Source organism: Gymnoscopelus microlampas (genome assembly GCF_963454915.1).
Source record: "Gymnoscopelus microlampas genome assembly, chromosome: 2".
Lineage (NCBI taxonomy): Eukaryota > Metazoa > Chordata > Actinopteri > Myctophiformes > Myctophidae > Gymnoscopelus > Gymnoscopelus microlampas.
In genome coordinates this window covers 23,256,078-23,262,493 of record NC_139939.1, presented here as the reverse complement: position 1 = coordinate 23,262,493, position 6,416 = coordinate 23,256,078, and positions in this window count along the sequence as shown.

Below are 6,416 nucleotides of genomic sequence, written 5' to 3'. Positions count from 1 at the left end.
ACACATTTTTTTTGTTATTTGAAAGAATCGCAGATGCAAGACACTGGTCTGAGGTAGACCGCACTTTATTGTTGCAATCTGTACTCACAGGTAAAGCACAGGAGGCTTTTGCAGCGTTAAGCCCTATTGATAGCATGAGCTACACAAAGGTGAAGGCAGCTGTCCTAAAAAATATATGAATTGGTGCCAGAGGCATACAGGCAGCGGGTTCGTAATTGGAGAAAACAGGACAAACAGTCCCATGTTGAGTTTGTCAGAGATTTGACTACACAATTCTCACGCTGGTGTTCATCCTCAGAGGTTCAGAATTTTGAACAGTTGTTTAATCTTGTTGTCTTGGAACAATTCAAGAATACAGTACCAGTTAATGTGGCCACCTACATCAATGAGAGCAAAGTAAGAACACCTGCTGAGGCTGCTGTTTTAGCAGATGAGTATGTGTTGCTACATAGGTATAACTACAGTGGTAACTACAGTGGTACTGATAAGAGGTTTTCTCGTGTAAATGGTGGTTCAGAGTTCCATGGCAACAAGGTTGAGAACAAGGTGACACCAGGTGCACATGACAAATCAGAGGCATGTCATTATTGCAAGGCTGAGGGACACTGGAAAAAGGAGTGTCCAGTACTTAAATCTAAAGGGAAGTTCACCAGCTCACAAGTGAAACCAGCTGCACTTGCCAACTCACTCAGCCCTGTGGCTTTACCTTTAGGACAGCAGAATGCACTCTTAAAGCCAAAAAGTATTGAGGCATACTTGCCATTCATTTCTAATGGGTTTGTATCTGTGATGGGAAGCGACAAAAAGGTGCCAGTGAAAGTCTTGCGAGACTGTGGATCGATTGATTCTTTTGTACGAGAGTCTGTGTTACCTTTTACAACTGAAACTGATACAGGCGAGAGTATTCTGATTCAGGGAATGGGCATGTTTGTGTTTTCTGTTCCTGTACATAAACTGTCTCTCATTTCAGACTTGGTTAGTGGAGAGGTTCACATTGGGGTGCGGCCCAAACTGTTTGACTTGTGTGAGACTCCATTTTTGTTATGCAGAACCCTAGTGCATGACACTACCAATCAACTTTAAATTGCCTGAAACGTACTCCTAATAGGTTTTTGGGGGAACAATTTTTTTTTCGTTTCGGTAGTGTCACTACCGAAACGGAAAAAAAATTACTAAGTCCAGAGCTCGATGAATGTTAGGGACCAAAAAAAAAGTCACTACCAATCAACTTTAAATTGCCTGAAACGTACTCCTAACAGGTTTTTCGGGGAACACATTTTTTTTCGTTTCGGTAGTGACACCATTGTGTCACTACCGAAACGGAAAAAAAATGACTAAGTCCAGAGCTCGATGAATGTTAGGGACCAAAAAAAAAGTCACTACCAATCAACTTTAAATTGTCTGAAACGTACTCCTAACAGGTTTTTGGGGGAACAATTTTTTTTTTCGTTTCGGTAGTGACACCATATTGTGTCACTACCGAAACAGAAAAAAAATTACTAAGTCCAGAGCTCGATGAATGTTGGGGACCAAAAAAAAAGTCACTACCAATCAACTTTAAATTGCCTGAAACGTACTCCTAACAGGTTTTTGGGGGAACAATTTTTTTTTCCTTTCGGTAGTGACACCATTGTGTCACTACCGAAACGGGAAAAAAATTACTAAGTCCAGAGCTCGATGAATGTTAGGGACCAAAAAAAAAGTCACTACCAATCAACTTTAAATTGCCTGAAACGTACTCCTAACAGGTTTTTGGGGGAACAATTTTTTTTTCGTTTCGGTAGTGACACCATTGTGTCACTACCGAAACGGAAAAAAAATGACTAAGTCCAGAGCTCGATGAATGTTAGGGACCAAAAAAAAAGTCACTACCAATCAACTTTAAATTGCCTGAAACGTACTCCTAACAGGTTTTTGGGGGAACATTTTTTTTTCCGTTTCGGTAGTGTCACTACCGAAACGGAAAAAAAATGACTAAGTCCAGAGCTCGATGAATGTTAGGGACCAAAAGAAAAGTCACTACCAATCAACTTTAAATTGCCTGAAACGTACTCCTAACAGGTTTTTGGGGGAACATTTTTTTTTCTCGTTTCGGTAGTGTCACTACCGAAACGGATAAAAAATTACTAAGTCCAGAGCTCGATGAATGTTAGGGACAAAAAAAAAGTCACTACCAATCAACTTTAAATTGCCTGAAACGTACTCCTAACAGGTTTTTGGGGGAACATTTTTTTTTTCGTTTCAGTAGTGTCACTACCGAAACGGAAAAAAAAATTACTAAGTCCAGAGCTCGATGAATGTTAGGGACCAAAAAAAAAGTCACTACCAATCAACTTTAAATTGCCTGAAACGTACTCCTAACAGGTTTTTGGGGGAACACATTTTTTTTTTGGCCTCCACAGTGATCGTTTCGGTAGTGACACAATGGTGTCACTACCGGTAGTGACACAATGGTGTCACTACCGAAACGAAAAAAAAATTACTAAGTCCTGAGCTCGATGAATGTTAGGGACCAAAAAAAAAGTCACCACCAATCAACTTTAAATTGCCTGAAACGTACTCCTAACAGGTTTTTGGGGGAACAAATTTTTTTTTGGCCTCCACACTTAGTGATTTTTTCGGATTTAACTTAGTTTCCGTAGTACCGAAACGAAAAAAGAATTACTAAGTCCAGAGCTCGATGAATGTTAGGGACCAAAAAAAAAGTCACTACCAATCAACTTTAAATTGCCTGAAACGTACTCCTAACAGGTTTTTTTAACTTCGTTTCGGTAGTGACACCACTACCGAAACGAAGTTAATTCCGAAAAAATCACTAAGTGTGGAGGCCAAAAAAAAAATTGTTCACCCCAAAAACCTGTTAGGAGTACGTTTCAGGCAATTTAAAGTTGATTGGTAGTGACTTTTTTTTTGGTCCCTAACATTCATCGAGCTCTGGACTTAGTAATTTATTTTTTCGTTTCGGTAGTGACACCATTGTGTCACTACCGAAACGAAGTTAAATCCGAAAAAATCACTAAGTGCGGAGGCCAAAATTGTTCCCCCAAAACCCTGATTTTTTCGGATTTAACTTTGTTTCGGTAGTGACAAAATGGTGTCACTACCGAAACGAAAAAAAAATTACTAAGTCCAGAGCTCGATGAATGTTAGGGACCAAAAAAAAACACTTTCACCTAGAAACTCCATTCACAGTTCAAAAATTCCACCTTACTGTGGACATGCATGCTTTAGATCTTTTTCTTTGAAATAATTTGTAGTTTTGGAGATTGCAACCAGAAGGTTCCCGGTTCAAATTCAACCAGGACATTTCCCAACTTTTATCTGACGCTTGTGGTCTGTATCTAATCTTTCAGTGAACATCCTGCAAGAGACCAGAGAAACTATGAACCATGGTGGAGCAGTGGATAGAATACAGGCCCTGCACACAACATGTTCTGAGTTCAAATCCAACAAGGAATATTTTCCAACTTTTACGTGGCTGTTTCACCTTTATCTAACCTTTCAATGAAGAACATGCAAGTGAACAGAATTAGGATGAATTACAGTGGTGCAGTGATTGAGATATAGGGCTTGTAACCAGAAGGTTGCTGGTTCAAATCCAACAAGGACATTTTTTGAACTTTTACCTGACTCCTGCACCTTTATCTAATCTTTTAGTGAAGAACACGCAAGTGGACAAAATCAGTAAGAATCACTGTGGTGCAGTGGTTAAGATACAGGGCCTACAAACGGAAGGTTCTCAGTTCAAATCCAACTGGGACATTTTCGCAACTTTTACCTGACTCTTGCACCTTCAAATCCCACACATGCTGATTTGCCATTTCCAGGATTTGATTTCCAGGATTTGAGTCTTGAGTCCCAAGACTCAAGACCCAAAAGAGTCTTGAGTCGAACCAATTACTCCCGCGGAGACATCAAATTTCTCTTTTGGGCCTTGAGTCCCAGACTCAAGGCCCAAAAGAGAAATTTGATGTCTCCGCGGGAGTAATTGGTTCGACTCAAGACCCAAAAGAAGGTGAACTGACTGTAATGATTCAAAATGTCATATATATAGAATGGAAACCCCATTCAAACTTTAAAATGTTCATCCTAATATGGACATGTTTGCCTGAAAAGGAATCTTTGAAATGTTTAATAGTTTTAGAATTGTACTCCTTTAAAAGTTCAGAGATTTATAATGGAGGTCGATGGACGAATTTGGGACCTCAAAAAAACACTTTCACCTAGAAACTCCATTCACAGTTAAAAAAATCCACCTTACTGTGGACATGCATGCTTGAGATTTTTTTCTTTGAAATCATTTGTAGTTTTGGAGATATTTAACTTTAAGCGCCCAATGCATTGTCAATGCGGCAATAGACATTTAAAGGGAAACGAGTACAGGCTACTAATCCTACATACTTACTGCTAGTAACCCCATTCATACTTTAAAATGTTCATCTTACTGTGGACATGTTTGCCTGAAAAGGAATCTTTGAAATATTTAATAGTTTTAGAATTGTACTCCTTTAAAAGTTCAGAGATTTAGAATGGAGGTCGATGGACGAATTTGGGACCTAAAAAAAACACTTTCACGTAGAAACTCCATTCACAGTTCAAAAAAATCCATCTTACTGTGGACATGCATGCTTGAGATTTTTTCTTTGAAATCATTTGTAGTTTGGGAGATATTTAACTTTAAGCGCCCAATGCATTGTCAATGTGGCCAATGGACATTTAAAGGCAGGCTTACAGCTACATACTTACGTCTAGTAACCTCAATCATACTTTAAAATGTTCATCTTACTGTGGACATGTTTGTCTGAAAAGGAATCTTTGAAATGTTTAATAGTTTTAGTAGTTTTCAAAAATTCCACCTTACTGTGGACATGCATGCTTGAGATTTTTTCTTTGAAATCATTTGTAGTTTGGGAGATATTTAACTTTAAGTGAATAATTAATGATGAATTAATGTATGTTTTGGATCTACTACTAAGCAGTAGTGTTTTACTTCTGACATAGCTACTAAAAAGTAATTTGGCATACTAAATAGTATTTGATTTGAATCACATACTATTTAGTATGCCAAATTACTTTTAAGTATGCTTGTGTAAAGTAGCCTGGCATCATGGTATCTTAATTTGACTTGCTATTTGCTAATGTATTCCTTATTCTATTGTTAATCCTATGTATAGCCCTTTCCATCAGTGGTACAGTGGTCTGTTGCCTATAGTGGCCTAATGGCAGACCTGCCAACCCTTCTGTTCTCACCAGGAGAATCCTGTTATTTGACCCCATCTCCTGGACGTCTCCTGTTCTTCCATTTCTCCTGTTACTGTTTTGGGGGATTCCACCCTTCTTGTGTGGCCCCTCGCTGATATGCAGCCACGGCCAAGTTAATTTGATATGCAAATCACAATGGCAGTATTTGATTGTTCTTTTTGTTGGGAGGTGGGAGTGGGCAAGGTGTGAGTGGTGTCTCTCTCTCTCTCTCTCTCTCTCTCTCTCTCTCTCTCTCTCTCTCTCTCTCTCTCTCTCTCTCTCTCTCTCTCTCTCTCTCTCTCTCTCTCTCTCTCTCTCTCTCTCTCTCTCTCTCTCTCTCTCTCTCTCTCTCTCTCTCTCTCTCTCTCTCTCTCTCTCTCTCTCTCTCTCTCTCTCTCTCTCTCTCTCTCTCTCTCTCTCTCTCTCTCTCTCTCTCTCTCTCTCTCTCTCTCTCTCTCTGATTCTGGCACTGCACACCCCAAAAAAACTTTCTTTCTGAGAGAATGGGAATGTTACTCTTTTACTGTCGCTTTATGTAAAGTCCAATGCAATTTTAAAGAGATAGTCATTTTTAAGTAATTAGGCTAGTGGTTATTATTAAAGGTAGCGTAAGTGATATTTTTTTGGGTTAAAACAAAAAAGTATTTTGTTAAAAGGTTAAAGCACTATATTCTGATAGTAATCATTGCTATAGAGTGTTTGTTCAGTAACAGGAGTCTCCCGTCTCTCATTTCTTAGTGTCATCACTTCCAATTTCACTTGTTTAATCTGTATCCTGATTGAGTTCTCTATCCTGATTGGATAAAATTGGAAATTAAACTGAAACTGAAACGAAAATGCATTTTCTGTTTTATAAAGAGCTGGAGAGACTCCTTTTACTGACCAAACACTCTATAGCAATGAGTACTATCAGAATATAGAGCTATTTAACACTTATTTTAACAAAAGAAAATCACTTACCTCATACCTTTAAATATGGCTATTTTATTGCTACTTTTAACTTTTTAATGGATCCTAGTAGGCTAAGTAAAGAATGATAAAAGTGTCAAACTCCCAAAATCCACCAGAATACTGGAAATGACATCTACGCTGTTAAAAAATTCCTGGGGGGGGAGGGGACCCTCAGCGTGGTCAAGAGCCCCCCCGCCCCTGGGAAAAAAATCTCCTGTTATCGG